At 36.9% G+C, this 17,668-nt stretch overlaps 1 pseudogene across 1 annotated transcript in view; it reads left to right on the top strand.

Annotated features, from left to right (window-relative positions):
• The window catches only part of LOC143738632 (uncharacterized), a 38,379-nt pseudogene that overhangs the window by 8,801 nt on the left and 11,910 nt on the right, over positions 1-17,668 (top strand). Inside the window, exons 3-6 of the transcript XR_013203927.1 lie at positions 2,034-3,971; positions 6,682-6,855; positions 8,137-8,310; positions 10,738-10,899. The product of XR_013203927.1 is annotated as an uncharacterized LOC143738632 (transcript). The remainder of the gene's footprint in view (positions 1-2,033; positions 3,972-6,681; positions 6,856-8,136; positions 8,311-10,737; positions 10,900-17,668) is intronic.

Raw genomic sequence — 17,668 nt, 5'->3', positions numbered from 1 at the left:
TAGAAATCATGGAGGGGTCTGAAATTGTCATCGTAGGTGCATGTCCACTGTGAGAGACATAATCTAAAAAAATATATCCAGAAATCCTAATATATGATTTTTTAACTATTTATTTGTATGATACAGCTGCAAATAAGTATTTGAACACCTGTCTATCAGCTAGAATTCTGACCCTCAAAGACCTGTTAGTCTGCCTTTAAAATGTCCACCTCCACTTTTATTATCTTAAATTAGATGCCACTGTTTGAGGTCGTTAGCTGCATAAAGACACCTGTCCACCCCATACAATCAGTAAGAATCCAACTACTAACATGGCCAAGACCAAAGAGCTGTCCAAAGACACTAGAGACAAAATTGTACACCTCCACAAGGCTGGAAAGGGCTACGGGGAAATTGCCAAGCAGCTTGGTGAAAAAAGGTCCACTGTTGGAGCAATCATTAGAAAATGGAAGAAGCTAAACATGACTGTCAATCTCCCTCGGACTGGGGCTCCATGCAAGATCTCACCTCGTGGGGTCTCAATGATCCTAAGAAAGGTGAGAAATCAGCCCAGAACTACACGGGAGGAGCTGGTCAATGACCTGAAAAGAGCTGGGACCACCGTTTCCAAAGTTACTGTTGGTAATACACTAAGACGTCCTGGTTTGAAATCATGCATGGCACGGAAGGTTCCCCTGCTTAAACCAGCACATGTCAAGTCCCGTCTTAAGTTTGCCAATGACCATTTGGATGATCCAGAGGAGTCATGGGAGAAAGTCATGTGGTCAGATGAGACCAAAATAGAACTTTTTGGTCATAATTCCACTTGCCGTGTTTGGAGGAAGAAGAATGATGAGTACCATCCCAAGAACACCATCCCTACTGTGAAGCATGGGGGTGGTAGCATCATGCTTTGGGGGTGTTTTTCTGCACATGGGACAGGGCGACTGCACTGTATTAAGGAGAGGATGACCGGGGCCATGTATTGCGAGATTTTGGGGAACAACCTCCTTCCCTCAGTTAGAGCATTGAAGATGGGTCGAGGCTGAGTCTTCCAACATGACAATGACCCGAAGCACACAGCCAGGATAACCAAGGAGTGGCTCTTTAAGAAGCATATCAAGGTTCTAGCGTGGCCTAGCCAGTCTCCAGACCTAAACCCAATAGAGAATCTTTGGAGGGAGCTCAAACTCCGTGTTTCTCAGAGACAGCCCAGAAACCTGACTGATCTAGAGAAGATCTGTGTGGAGGAGTGGGCCAAAATCCCTCCTGCAGTGTGTGCAAACATGGTGAAAAACTACAGGAAACGTTTGACCTCTGTAATTGCAAACAAAGGCTACTGTACCAAATATTAACATTGATTTTCTCAGGTGTTCAAATACTTATTTGCAGCTGTATCATACAAATAAATAGTAAAAAAATCACACATTGTGATTAATGGATTTTTTTTTTTAGATTATGTCTCTCACAGTGGACATGCACTTACGATGACAATTTCAGACCTCTCCATGAAATCTAAGTGGGAGAACTGCCAAAATAGCAGGGTGCTCAAATACTTATTTTCCTCACTGTAGGTGTTTATAAAGCACAAGCAGCGCCATCGCACATCTGCGGTTAAAAATAAGCTCAGAATCTATTCGGAAATTCTCATAATCTATCGTTTAGTTTAGTTTTTTTCTCCCACCCCTAAAAAAGCTCTCACTCCACCCAAACAAGTGGTTCTGTCTCACACACATGCAAATGGCGGCAGTATTAATCTTCACTATGTAGGAAACAATATCAGTCCTGAAAATAATCTTCGGGAAACTATATGGGATGTCAAGAAAAAATTGGGCTATAATAAATAGAAATCATGTTATATATAAAAGGAGTGTCTTTAATAACCACTTCTTTCTAGATGTGGTATGATTTCAAATCAGAAATATTATATATATATATATATATATATATATATATATATATATATATATATATATATCCTATTAAATATATAATACATTTCTCTATACTTTTCTCTTTGTTTTTGTGTCTCTGTCTTCTTAATGTGTTTTCAGTGGTGGGAGAGCTGACCAGATCAGATATGTGTCCTGTCAGATCAGCACATCCTCCTCCTGTCAGAAACACATCAGTCATCATGACACAGAAGCAGCCCTGCAGCTCGATTCTCACCAGCCAGTGCATGATGATCTGCAGAGAGTCAAAGACCAGCACAAAACCAGCATGAAGAACAAGTATGAGAGCTTATTTGAGGGAATCAAACTACAAAAGTATCAAACTCTCCTGAACAGGATTTACACACAGCTGTACATCATAGAGGGAGAGAGTGAAGGAGTGAATGAAGAACATGAGGTGCTACAGATGGAGAAAAGTTACAATACCCTCCAAGACACCCCAATCAACTGCAATGACATCTTTGATCCTTCACCTGAACTAGGATATGAGGAGAAGAGAAGAGAGAAGAAAGACAAAATCAAGACTGTTCTTACTAAAGGCATCGCTGGAATTGGAAAAACTGTCTCTGTGCAGAAGTTCATTCTGGACTGGGCCGAGGGAAAAGCCAATCAGGATGTAGATTTCATGTTTGTGCTTCCATTTAGAGAGCTGAACTTGATTAAAGATCATCAGTACAGTCTTCACAGACTTCTGCTAGACTTTCATCCTGAACTTCAAGATCTGGACTCAAAGATTTATGATGAATGTACAGTTGTGTTCATCTTTGATGGTCTGGATGAGAGCAGAATTACACTGATGTTTTCAGACAGTGAGAAAGTTTCTGATGTAAATGAGTCTTCATCAGTGGGTGTGTTGATGTCAAATCTCATGAAAGGAGATCTGCTTCCCTCTGCTCTCATCTGGATCACCACTAGACCAGCAGCAGCCAATCAGATCCCCTCAAAATACATCAACCGTGTGACAGAAATTCAGGGATTCAATGGCCCTCAGAAGGAGGAATATTTCAGGAAGAGAATCAGTGATGAGCATCAAGCCAGCAGAATCATCTCACACATTAGAAGAGCAAGAAGCCTCCACATCATGTGTCACATACCCGTCTTCTGCTGGATCTCATCCATTGTGCTTCAAAACATCCTGAAACAAGATCTCAGTGCAGAGATCCCTCAAACTCTGACTGAAATGTACATACACTTCCTCCTCATTCAAACTAGCATGAGGAAACAGAAGAATGAAGAGAGAGATCCAGAGAAACTCCTGCAGTCCAACAGAGAATTGATTGTGAAACTTGCTGAACTGGCTTTCTATCAGCTGATGAAGGGCAATGTGATGTTCTATGAGGAGGACCTGATTAAGAGCGGTATAGATGTCACTGACGCCTCAGTGTATTCTGGGATTTGCACTGAGATCTTTAGGGAGGAATCTGTGATTTATCACAGGAAGGTTTACAGCTTTGTACATCTGAGCTTTCAGGAGTTTTTTGCAGCACTGTATATGTTTTTCTGTTATTTACACAAGAACAGTGAAGTTCTGAAAATATTCTTGACAGGAAAGTCCAGAACGCAGTCTGGGAATGTTTCTCTGGATGTGTTTTTGAAGAGAGCAATGAACAAAGCCTTGAACAGTAAAAATGGACACCTGGATATTTTCCTTCGATTCCTTCATGGCATCTCGCTGGAGTCCAATCAGAGACTCTTACAGGATGTGCTGATTCACACAGAGAACAACCCAGAGAGCATCAAGAAAATAATCCACAACCTCAAACGTGGTCAAAAAACCAATGTCAGTCCTGAAAGATGGATGAATCTGTCACACTGCTTGATTGAGATGAAGAATAATTCTGTTGTTGAAGAAATGCAGGCGTTTTTAAAATCTGAAACAAAACGCAAAATTCTTTCTCTTGCACAATGCTCAACTTTGGCAAACATGATCCTGATGTCGGAGGAGGTAATGGATGAGTTAGACCTTAAAAAGTACAACTTTAAATCAAAGGAGGGTCGAAGGAGACTGGTACCTGCTGTGAGGAACTGCAGAAAAGCTTGGTGAGTGTGAAGATCTAATAATAACACAATTACATTTAAAGGTGTGGTTGATTATGATTTAATGTTTCTAACTTTAGTTAGTGTGTAATGTTGCTGTTTGAGCATAACAAACATCTGCAAAGTTACAATGCTCAAAGTTCAAAGCAATGGGAGATATTTGCTTTTAAAGAAATCGCTTTTTAAGGACTACTACAAACGGCTGATAGGGATTACAAGACTTTCCTCTTGTTAGTGACATCACCAACCCTAACATTTACATAAACCTGCCCCTGGAACACGATTTTTAGATTATCAAGGCAGAATATGCTAATCAATGACTAGAAGATAACTACACATCAGCTACATAAATTCATAATTAATCATTCAGAAACGTACTGTTGCAGTCTACATGTTGTCACTTCTTTTTGAGCCTCTCCATCATTGTCTGAATCCGGTTTGAACAAAAAAGGCTAAAAGTTTTTGAAATTTTCAGTGCAGGTCTGTGTGAGTGCAAGCTGTTGAAGCTCCTCCCTCTGTGCTGGGAGCAGCAACTCATTTGTATTAACCCCCTGGGGTCGGCAATCACGCCGGCGTGATTTGCTCGCTTTTTTTCTTATCAGTTCAAAAGAGACTCAAAATACTCTGTCTATTTTGATCTTACATACAAGTGTAATACATCATTCAATCCTGTTAAGTGTGTTTTATTTTTGTTGTATACTCACAATAATAACAAATTGTTTTGCTTTTTGCCAAATAAAGAAAAATAAACATGATGCGAGTTCTGCCTTCTCTCTGTTAGTGAAGTCCAATCTGAAACACGTCCGAAAATGAACCGTAGCTCAGCGAATACTCAGTCAAACAGGCATACAGACACACAGGCATGAAGCTTGAATTCTCTTCTTGTAAATGAAGTAATTTATATAAAAAACAAATATTCTCAGTTAGTGTAATCTGTATGAAAAGAGAGAGATGTCAGCCGTTCTCATCTCAGCTGATTAATTTTAATGTGATCCCGCCCACGGAGAGCGCGCACTGTTCAAACGCAAATGATCTGAGGCAATACATGCAAACCTGTGAACGCCCACATCAGCTGGGTAAAACACACCATGAGTCATGCACTTTATGTCGTCTTGCTTCGCTGTGAGGAATAATCCTTAGGAATAATTTAGTTTCACACCGAGGAACAACGGATCCAGCTATTCAGAGGACTGTAGTAAGTTTTTTATTCTTAAGTGCTTTGTTCTAATCGCGATATGCAATAGTGTCTTTTTACATAAACGTTATTTGATAAAAATCGACTGAAATTTGTTGAAATAAAATGTATTTGTATAAGCAACGTATTAAACTGCAAATTAACATTTATATGCAAATATTTCTGCTCATATGTTAAATATATAGTATGTGATGTTTTGTTAAAAATAAAGTAGGTATATTGAATTATCAACTAAGATGTTATTATAGTGTTTGTTCCAATATTCAAACTAATGAATCCTTAACTTTGAAATACGTATCATAAAATCGATGTATACTTTTTAAAAAGAAAGATTACACTTGAAATATTGCTAAAATTGTAATTTTTGTTGATTTATATGTGAAAACTGTTTATTAAAATAGCAAAACATATATTTACAAGGTAGATGTAAGCAACATCCTAATAGGTCAATATAAACCTTCTCATAAAATTATTTATTATAGTTTTATTATAGTTTTTTATTAGTGTCACTTTTGGGGAGAGGATATATTCCAAAACATTCTGAAAATAAAGTATGAGAATTAACTGCATAGTTACTAGAAATGTTTACCTTGGATATTATGCAATTTGCATGCATACAAAATAAGTCCTCACATTCTTTACTTGTGGTACGCTCAGTGACACACCTGAATGAAAGGCTCATTATGCGCTAATTATGCAGGTCTTTTGTCTTCTCAGGTGTGAATCATGCCCACTCGCATATTGCCTTTCCAAACAAAACGTGTCTTACAAAGTTTAAATCAATGTATTGTTTTATGTGAATGATTATTCAGGATGATTTTCAGATAATTTTGAAGAAAAAATCTCTGTGACAACACCCATTATTCAAAGGTCTTGTGGACACATATTTAGTATGTGTTTTGTGGCCCTATTTCAGAAACTTTCATTTTTTTTTTCAATAACCATGCATAAACAGTATTCTCTCAAAAATACAAACATGTACATACATGTTGCTAACATATTACACATACACTAAATAGAGTGTAATTACACATTTGCAATTAATATGTTTTTTAAGCAACTGAAAAAAGCACAAATGTCAGGGCATGTCAGAACATCTCAAGGACCCCAAAAACACCTCAGACCCGAGAGGGTTAAAGGAACAGATACAAAACTGTGCGTTTTTGCTCACCTTCAAAAATTGACAGTTTTAACATGCTATATACAAATATATGTGGGGTATTTTGAGCTAAAAACTCAACATACACACTATGGGGACATCATAGACTTATTTTACATCTTGTGAAAAGTGCATTATACCACCCGTTTAACATTTTGAGGGAGGTTCGATGTTCACAACCATAAAACACAAACTACGGCATTTGTATGTTGTTTTCATTCTCAACCAACTTGACAGTATTCTGCTTAAGTCTGTTTACCACAAAGTTTTGTATAAACAAGAAGAAATAAGATTAGTGATGCACCATACACATTATGTTCATAAGATGTGATTTTAAGTCACATATTTATTTTTTCCAGTTTGGCAGACTGTAATCTCACAGATCTGAACTGTGAAATTGTGGCTTCGGCTCTGCAAACATCAAACTCCCCCCTGAGAGAGCTGGACCTGAGTAGCAATCAGCTAGGGGAGTCAGAAGTGAAGCTTCTCTCTGATGCATTAAAGAGTCCTAACTGTCAACTCAGTGTATTAAGGTTTGTGTCACATTTATTCAATACATTGTGTTTCATATTTATTCATTTCATTACTCCGAGTCCTATGTACCAAATCAAGGCTGCAAGATTGCAACTACTGTTCCTACTTTACACTCAGTTTTCAAGTTAGTAAGCTCAGGGCTGCAGACTGCGACCAAAATTTGAGTGTGCGACTGAATTTTACATCCAGTAACACATGTGCGACCAGTAAATTTGCCCCCCTTTTTTTGTTTTACACGTTAAATGTGGAAGGGGCGTGTCAATGAATCTGGAATGTGTGGCAGGCCAATGTTGAGTGTGAGAAAAAAAAAATATATATATATACAATATATATATATATATATATATATTGTATATATATATTTTTTTTTCTGTGTCACATTTATTCAATACATTGTGTTTCATATTTATTCATTTCATTACTGTGAGAAAAAAATATATATATACAATATATATATATATATATTGTATATATATTTTTTTTTTTCTCACACTCAACATTGGCCTGCCACACATTCCAGATTCATTGACACGCCCCTTCCTCATTTAAAGTGTAAAACAAAAAAAGGGGGGCAAATTTACTGGTCGCACATGTAACCTGAATCCATAGCGGATTCCCCCTTGAATTTCCCCGGTGATTCCCCTACGCTCGGTACGGCGGGCTTCGCACCAATTGGTTTGTGCAGTTACTAGGGGTGGAACGCTACACTGAAGTCACGGTTTGGTTCATACCTCGGTTCAGACATCGCGGTTTGGTACGAGTTCAGTACAATGGAGGGAAAAGCAAAACATTTCTAGAAAACGTTTGTAGAACAACATTCTTAGAACATCTTACAAACATTTAGGGCCCTATCATAAACAATGCAATGCAGCATTGGGCGCAAGTGTTTTTTGCAAGTTTTCAGCCTGACGGAGTTATTTTAACATCCTGCGGCACGTTGTTTAATTTGATCTTTTATTTATTTTGATTTATTTGATTGGTTGTTGTTTTGTTTTTTATTGGTATTCATCAAGTTAACTTTTGACTGTGTTATTTGAGGGGTGTTGGTTAAACCCTTTTATGTTGAAAGACAGAAAAAGTCAGACTCTTTTTATTATTGATTTAAATTGTTTTTTGGGGGACCAATTACACTTGAAGTATATCAGTACATTTACATTCATGTTCTTTCCAGACCCTTTGTCTCAAAACTTGAGACAATGCATACAGTGCCCTAAATAATCCAGTCTGTATTAATAATATTGTTTTTGTAATGATTTGTTTCTCATTTCTCCCCTGTTTAGGTTGGCACACTGTGAGCTCACCGATCAGTGCTGTGAAATTGTGGCTTCAGTTCTACAGTCATCAAACTCCTCCCTGAGAGAGCTGGACCTGAGTAACAATGACCTGCAGGATTCAGGAGTGAATCTACTCTGTGCTGGACTGAAGAGTCTAAACTGTCAACTCAACATACTGAGGTACTTGAGGGTCTGTGAAAAATAAACACGATGACATATCGTGGCAAACTTATTCTGAAATTTTTCTTATTCAAGGATTATTTCTCACTGCATCCAAAAATTAAAGTAAATGAATCTGATCATTCTAGCAAAATTTGAGCTATTTTAAACTTTGACCACAGCATGCACGCAAGCTCGCCAATGCTGTGCTCCGCTTTGGTCGACGCAGCAACAAAATTTCCTTGCGCAGCGCAAGACATTGAAATAAATGGGTGTCATAGCACAGGGCATTCCACGTCCTTTCTGAAAGGGCCATTAGTGACTGAGAGTACTTGGTGCGATAATGTAATGTTAGTATTGCATGTCTGTAATGGCACGTTCATTTGTGGAAAATGCTGTGAACATAGCCAAAGTAACCGAACAGTAACTGTAACGTTAACTACCCACAAATTAAAACCTGCAAACATCAGCCTAGTGCTTAACAACAATCGTTGATTGCTGAACAGAAATCATGTCAGATGGAGTGTCATACAAGTAGCCTACTGTAAGGTTGAGGATAGCCTTATGCAATATTTACACTGCATAATGTATAAATGTATGTCTTTGCAATTCATTTTTTTTAATAGGCTATTTATCAGGCAGGTGCCTGTCAAGTCAAGTCAAGTCACCTTTATTTATATAGCGCTTTTTACAATACAGATTGTATCAAAGCAGCTTCACAGTGATAACATGAAAATAATATAACAGAGTTTGTTTCTAAAAGAAAATTGAGTCAACGTCCACCTTAAGTAAGGCAGATCAATAATATTATTGAATATTAAATGTCCCCAACTAAGCAAGCCAAAAGCCAAGGCAACAGTGGCAAGGAACCAAAACTCCATCAGGTGACAGAATGGAGAAAAAAACCTTGGGAGAAACCAGACTCAGTCGGAGGGCCAGTTCTCCTCTGGCCAACGAAGGAACAGTGCATGATTTATGATTCGGGCAGCATTACAAGTCAGATTGAATATAAGGTATAAAAGGTAAGCATTATGTAAATGCTTGGCTAAAGAGATGCGTCTTTAATCTAGTTTTAAACTGGGACAGCGAGTCAGAGCTTCGAACAATATCAGGAAGGCTATTCCAGAGTTTTGGAGCTAAATGTGAGAACGCCCTTCCTCCTTTAGTGGACTTAGATATCCTAGGAATGACCAGAAGCCTCGAATTTAGTGATCTTAAAGAACGTGATGGATTGTAGGGCGATAGAAGGTCCATTAAATACACAGGAGCTAAACCATTTAGGGCTTTATAGGTCAGTAATAGTACTTTGTAATTGATACGGAACTTGATAGGTAACCAGTGTAGAGATGATAAAATTGGTGTTATATGATCATATTTTCTTGACCTAGTAAGAACTCTAGCGGCTGCATTTTGCACTAACTGTAGCTTGTTTATTGAGGATGCAGGACAGCCAGCTAATATAGCATTACAATAATCTAGTCTCGAGGTCATGAATGCATGAACTAACTTTTCTGCATCAGAAACAGATAGCATGTTACGTAGCTTTGTAATCTTTCTAAGGTGGAAAAAGGCTGTTCTTGTAACATATGAAATATGATTTTCGAAAGACAAGTTGCGGTCTAGCCTGTGCACTGTCAGAGTACTCTGGGTTAAAATGGAATTACAGTTTGTTGTTGCACTCTCTCAGATTTTGTTCAAACCTTGTCTATATCAAGAATGTGTCCCAAAACCAAGGCCTGTAAAATATTTCTGTTCAAATCTTGTCTTCATATTTTCATCCCTTGAAATTACTTCAGTTTTACAGCCTGAAAATCACATTATCTGGAAAAGCCACATTTGGACATTAATATAATGAAGTATTATCCATAGGCATTATCTACTTAGACAGTGATACATTTTGAAAAATAAAACTTGTGATTTGCTTAAATATCTGATCTTTCTGCTATTAAAAAACAAAAGTTTGGCTGTTTATAGCATCATCTCTTTTAATGTGATAAAAACACTAAATAATAATTTTGACTATGTATTGGTATTTAATTTATGGTGGTGTAAGGTGCAGGACAAAGCTTTAAATTGGACCTTGGAAAAGGTGTACAAACCCTGTTGATTTGTTTTGATTGCAAGTGGACACAAATGAAAGTAAACTTTTTAAAGTTTCAAATTATGTGTTGCTGTATAACCATTTGGTCATAAATGACATAAATTAGTGTTGCTATATAAAAAAAATCCACCTAAATGCATTGGCGCGTCTGTCCTAGAGGGTTAATTCTTTTAGATTTTATGGGTAAAAATAGATTTTTTTATTTTGAAATTATAACTTACTATTAGATCCTTAAGATAATTCGTAGCTGAGTTTCGCAAATTTTACAACACTGTGATTTCATTAAAATCAATCAGAGGCCACCAGTAGATGAAGCACACTAACGTTGACACTTATTTTTGTTGTAGATTATCTCAGTGTTTGGTGACAGAGGAAGGTTGTGCTGCTCTGGCATCAGCTCTGAGTTCAAACCCTTCACACCTGAGAGAGCTGGATCTGAGCTACAATCACCCAAGGGAATCAGGACTGAAGCTGCTCTCTGATACTCTCAACCATCTGGACAAACTCAAGTATGTTAAGTAATACAACAACAATGTTGTCTAGTTTGATTGGTTTTGTTTTTTAAAGGGTTATTTTACCAAAAAAAATTAAATTCTGTCATTATCTACTCACCCTCATATCGTTCCAAACCTGTAAGACTTTCATTCATCTTCAGAACAGAAATGAAGATATTTCTGTCCCTCCATTGACAGTGCTACCACTTCAACGCTTCAAAAAGTTCATAAAGAGATTGTGAAACTGATCTATTTGAATTTAGTTTAATCCAAATTTTCTGGAGAGAAATTATCAATCTTATATGATTAACAGATTTAATTGACTCTTTTATTCACATATAAAATTTAATCAACGCACACATCAGTTATGCTAAGCAGAAGCTCAGACATGGTTGCTTAATGTGTGAGAACCAATGAGGGTTATTCTGTTACGGGGCATGTTTGAGCCTCCGTAAGAACCTTTGAGGTTCATTCTCGCGTTAACCCTTTCTGGAAAAAAAGGCCAAATTCTTACAATTTCATACCATTTTCCATTAAAACAGTAATATACTGTAGAAAACAAAAATAGCCTACAGGAATATACTGTGAATTAACAGTGCTCAAAATCGACACTCAGAGGCTGTTTTCCCATTCACACCCTATACCCTCAATCACTATTCCCTACATAAGTTCACTAATATAGTCCACTTGACAGAGTGGATAAAAAGAAATGAGTGAATTCAGACACTGATGAACACCTGATAAGCAGAATCACTGAAGGATAGATAAACAAGAACAGAAAAAAGAGAAACACAAGAACTACAACTGATTTCCAGCCACAGAGTGTGAAAACAGTTTGGAAACCAGTTACGATTATTTATTTCATACATGTACAAAAGTTCTTGTTGAAAATTAACAGATATTTAGTTGTTGATATTTTATTAAATATAAAAAAGTTTGTAGTCACCATGATGTAGATGAGTATTTGCTGGACCTTTGATTCAGTGTTCTCTTCCTGTGTATAAGCTCTGAATTTATGGGTGTTTAAAATTTATTAATCAAAATGTTTCTGTAAACATTTATTATGAAGGATATTGAAATAATAGAGTGCATTAAAACAGTTCAATCTCCTCTTTGACTTAGACACAGACATCAACAATCAGCATATGAATCTCAACGATGGTGACAATCAACAGTTTCATGTTGCAATGCATGCTGGGTTCCAGGATAGTATAAAACTCCCATTATGCACTGCTGCATGAAAAAATAAATAAATAAATTATTGTCACCATTGTTGAGAGAATTGTGCTGATTTTTGATATCTCTCTGTTTCTACATGACAGTGTAGCTCTGTTTCTTTGGTTGTGCATGATGTGTTAAAATTAGGGCTGTCAATCGATTAAAAATTTTAATCTAATTAATTACATACTCTGTAATTAATTAATCTAAATTAATCGCATACACAATCTTACAATGTTTACATGGTACAATTTCTGGTAAGCTACATTTTTATTATTATTGCTTGACACAAATTTCACGATTTCAATTTAATTTAATTATTGTGATTTGATGCAATATTGACTCATTTGGATAAACAGAGAGCCATATCAGCTGGTAGTAGCCTATTTAATGTTAAAAATAGCTCAAATTAAATAAAATGCGTGTTTATTACAAATAACAACTTTGATATAAGTAAAAATATAATAGTTTATTTACTATTAGCAAGAGATGATCGGTTCACGTGCTGCTATAGGGATCTGTCATGTCACATTTACAAGCGCCAAAACGGTATTGTTTGATTTTCGTAATAAAATTAACAGAATCTGAGAGCTGAGATTTTTTTAATATCATAAGTAACGTGCTCTGTCTTGTCTGTTTCCGTGTCCTCTCTTTGGTGCGCGATTTTTCTGTGCGTGAGAAAATGGTTGTGTGACGTGAGAGCGCGAGAAAAGTTACAACACACACACACACACACACACAAGCGCGCTTTCTCTCAGACACACTCACCAACTCACGCACACACTCCTGGATGCTTTGCATTGATGTGGTACTTTAGAGTTTGACGAACTCCGTTTGTTATAAGTAAATGTTCCAAACAATGATCCAAGCAGCGCGTTCTTGTCTCCCTCCTTCTTTTTACACGAATGCTAGAACGGCTCCGCAAAGGTGAAAACGGAATGGATTAATCTGCGCTATTTTTTTAACGCGTTATTTCTTCTCAGATTAATTAATCGAAATTAACGCGTTATTTTGACAGCCCTAGTTAAAATATAATTATCATTGTAACTCATTGCTGTAGTTTCACAGTGGTGGTAATGTTTGATACACTTTTGATACAGGATTAAACTCTGAATGGGATTAGTGAATGAACAGGCTATATAATTATTTTGTCATCATAATCAACATAACAAACTGCATTCACAAACCATATGTGACTTGCAAAAACAAAGTTCAAGTAGCAAGTGAAAAACTGATGTTAAAAAGTCAAGGGTCAGCATCCCAACTAAAGCAAACACTGATATCTATATTGGTAACTTCAAGCCAAACATTTTCAATTAAACATCTCAATAACCTCTGTAGATGTATGACAAAAATAAAGTCATACTGGGTAATATTAAGTGTAATAATGTGTAATAGCTTGAAGTCAGTTGTAGGTTTTGTGTTTCTCTATTTTCTGATCATGTGTTCCTCTTTCCCTGAGTGATTCTGCTTGTTAACAGCAGGTGTTCATCACTAATGCTCAACAATCACTTACATATTCACTTAATTATCTCGCTGCAACACTGCGTCAATGTTACTTTTTACTCTTTGTAGTGTGGATTTTCCTGTTGGGTTGAAAGGGTTAACAGTGTAAGATAAAAAGACACACACAAAATGTAATTTAACAGTAATAAACTAAGTTATAAAACATGTATATACTGGCAACACTGTTGCCAGTAGTTTACTGTAAGATTTAGTTTTTTTTGGGTCACCATTGTGGCGAAGAGTAGAGTCTGTGCTTCAGTCCAGGGGAAGATCTCGAAACATTGATGATACGCTGCGTGTTACTTAATTTGTAACCGCATGTTGTGGTGACCGTGTAGTTGTTGGTCCAGTGGAAATCTTTTTATGTACAATATTTTTTAGTGTTCTCAAATGAAATAAATTCACAGTAATACTTTGCTCATATTATTTGTGCATTATACATTTTTGTTAATACCTTTAAATGACATTTGGTCAATTTAAGGCAGTCAGTTTCTGTTTTAATTTAGTTTTTTACAGTAGGTTACAGTAAAGAACTGTACAGTTAATACTAAATTATGTTGCCAGTATTTTACTGTAAAATAAGCCTGGTAAGAAGAGGTATATAGTCCAGGGGTCAGAAAGTAGAATTCCTGCCATATGTTTATTCCACCCATGAAACTCAGCGAGCAGATTTCACTAATTAGTTCTGTCTCCTGGCTGAATTAGCAAATCCAGGTGATTGGAACAAAATATTGAGGAGGACTTTTACTTTCTGAACCTGGATTTTACACCTCTGGCCAAGTCAGCCAAGAGCAAAAGAAATAAACCAGAACTGGACCTTATCTGAGTCACAAAACCTGTGTATATTAAATATGGAGTCATCTCATCATTAATTAGCTGGTTAACAAGCAGAATCACTGAAGGAAAGAAGAGAAAAGAAATAGAGCCGAGCAAACACATTTGACACATTTGACAAATTACACATTTGAGTTGTAATCTTTTGGGCAAGACTAAATACAATGACTGACAATACAATTGCAAAACAGGCTTTAAAAGTTGTATTTAGAAAGGAACAAATGGAACAACACATAGTTTTGTGAGCAAAATAAACATAGTTTTGTGAGCAAAAAAAACAAAGTACGAGACATCGTGATTCACACAAGGAAAACCACAAATATAACACCAGAGGTTGTTTGATCACACAACAGAGACTTAAAACAGACCTTCCTCTTCTTAAAGACCTCTGAGCAACCCCAGGGCTGAAATCTCTTAAAATCCACAGAGATTCAGACTTGACTGAAGGCCTGGTACTAGAGCACTACAGTTTTTTCTGATGGCTTAAGCACATTTTTTGTAACTATTGGCTATTTTTGCTAAACTCTACACACAAATAAGAAAACCTTTCACCAAATCAGCAACACATTGTAGTTTTCTTGCAAAAGCTAATAAACCTTGCTTAACTCTTCAAACCTTCGTAAAAATTGTATTTTCGTATCAAACGGTTAACACAAGCCATCACATTAATAAGCATTAATTTGCTTTCTCTGTGCACAAGGTAGGCTATGTCAGTTTGAGGTCATAATTTTGGCATAGTTCTGTAAACATTTAGGGATCAAAACTTCAAGTTTTGGTATTTATTTACACAGATCAAAACAAACACAAGTGTTTTTTTTTCCAAGTCAAAACACAAAATAGTAATTTCACTGAGAAAAAAAAAATCAGACTACATCGTGACTACATGATGGTGAACAACACCATTGTGAAGCAGTGGCACGATCACCATTTTGACTTATAGCTGCACACATAGTTATGTTACCACCACGTTGTCCTGGGACATTGATTATGGCACGGTGTCCAATAATGTTCCTGCCACATCTCCTTGTTTTAGTGAGGTTAAAACCCGACTCATCCACAAAATGCAGCTCATGACCCATGGCATATAGCTCTAGCTCAATCACTCTTTGGACAAGACAAAACAAATGCAGCACAGCAGGCCCATGCACAGCACTACAGTATGCACTTCCAGATTCAGTACCATTGATACTATAGCTTACCTGCACAGTCATATCGCAGTTGTTTTACACGTTCACTGTTTCTTTCAAAAGGGACTCTGTAGATTTGTTTCATTCGGATTCTGTTGCGGGCAAGTACACGACATAATACAGAAATGCTCACATTGTGTATGTTTTTGAAGGTGATCATCCTCAATTATGCGCTGCTGTATTTCTCATAGCCTTATGGAATTATTTGCAATCACCATATTGACTAGGCTATAGTCAAGTCAAGTCAAGTCATCTTCATTTATATAGCGCTTTTAACAATGTAGATTGTTTTGTTCAAAGCAGCTTTACAGAGATGAACGTATAATTTAAGGTAACAGAGATCATTTTGGGTTCATAGCAGTTCTTTAATAGGGTTATTTTCCAGCTTAATTTAGTTTTTGATTGATTAGCTTCCGTCGCAACAATCATTTGTTATTAAAATTAGGGGCCGCTAAGACGACGCAATTCTCTCTACACAGACTTTAAATGCGAACCGGTGAGAAACTATGATGGCGTTCACATGCGCATTAAGAATTGGTTCTATAGTTATGTGCGTTTGAATATATGTGCGCAGGTTTGTTATTCCCTACAAACCAAGCCTAAACAACTGGTGTTTCCTTATAATTTTGATTTAATTTATCAATTCGGGGTAGGTACACGAATTTAGTTTCCCGACGACACTATATCTGTAGAGTGGTAAAGGGATCCTCCATAGGGAGAGACTTGTTGGCACTTCAGCACTGCGTTGTCATCGGGTCCAGGCGAAGGTCCTAAATCAGATCTGAATACAGCCTGGATACGGCAGGCTGCGGGAAAACCTCGGGATAAACAAAGACACTAAAATTAGCGTAGATGTCATTCTTCTTATGGTGTAACAAGTACATCAGGATTTATCTGAAGTGTACCCGGTTCCAGCTGACCTAATCTATGCAGCCTAACTTTGAATTATAGAAGTCTATAATGTATTATGTGAATGCTTCACATCTTGCTTTGAACTGACAGAGTGTGTCTGCTTTCCGGACAATGTTAGGAAGATTGTTCCAGAGTTTTGGTGCTAAATAGGAGAAGGATCTACCGCCAGCAGTCGATTTTGATATTCTAGGTATTATCAACTGGCCGGAATTTTGGGATCGCAATAGACGTGAAGGATTATAATGCGTTAAGAGCTCGCTCAAGTACTGCGGAGCTAAACCATTTAGTGCTTAGTAAGTAATAAGCAATATTTTAGAATTTATGCGATGTTTAATAGGGAGCCAATGCACTATTGACAGAACCGGGCTAATATGGTCATACTTCCTGGTTCTGGTAAGAACTCAAGCTGCTGCGTTTTGGACCAGCTGTAGTTTGTTTATTAAGCGTGCAGGGCAACCACCCAGTAGAGCATTATAATAATCTAGCCTTGAGATTAAGTATGAACGCATGGACTAATTGTTCCGCATTTGTCATTGAGAGCATATTATGTAATTTAGATATATTTTTAAGATGGAAAAATGCGGTTTTACAGATACTAGACACGTGACTTTCAAATGAAAGATTGGTATCAAAGAGCACACCCAGGTTCCTAACCGACTACGAAGACTTAACAGAGCAGCCATCAAGTGTTAGACAGTATTCTAGGTTATTACGTGAGGAAGTGTTTTGTCCAATAATTAGAATCTCTGTTTTTTTAGAGTTAAGTAGTAGGAAATTACGAGTCATCCAATTTTTTATATCAGCTATGCATTCTGTTAATTTTGTGAATGGGTAAGTTTTTTTAGGTTTTGAAGAAATATACAGCTGAGTCTCGTCAGCATAACAGTGAAAACTAATTCCATCTCCTAATGGTAGCATGTACAGAGTGAACAGCAACGGTCCTAGTACTGAGCCTTGTGGTACGCCATACTGAACTTGTGATCGATGAGAAATCTCTTCATTTACTGCTACAAACTGATAACGGTCAGATAAGTATGATTTAAACCATGCTAGTGCAATTCCCCTAATGCCAACATAATTTTCGAGTCTATTTAAAAGAATGTTGTGGTCGATAGTGTCACATGCAG

Source organism: Siphateles boraxobius, unplaced genomic scaffold (genome assembly GCF_051911475.1).
Source record: "Siphateles boraxobius isolate OS27281-9 unplaced genomic scaffold, OSU_SipBor_1 15, whole genome shotgun sequence".
In the NCBI taxonomy this organism is placed as follows: domain Eukaryota; kingdom Metazoa; phylum Chordata; class Actinopteri; order Cypriniformes; family Leuciscidae; genus Siphateles; species Siphateles boraxobius.
The sequence above is the reverse complement of the archived record's forward strand: the minus strand, read 5'-3'. Positions and strand labels throughout refer to the sequence as shown.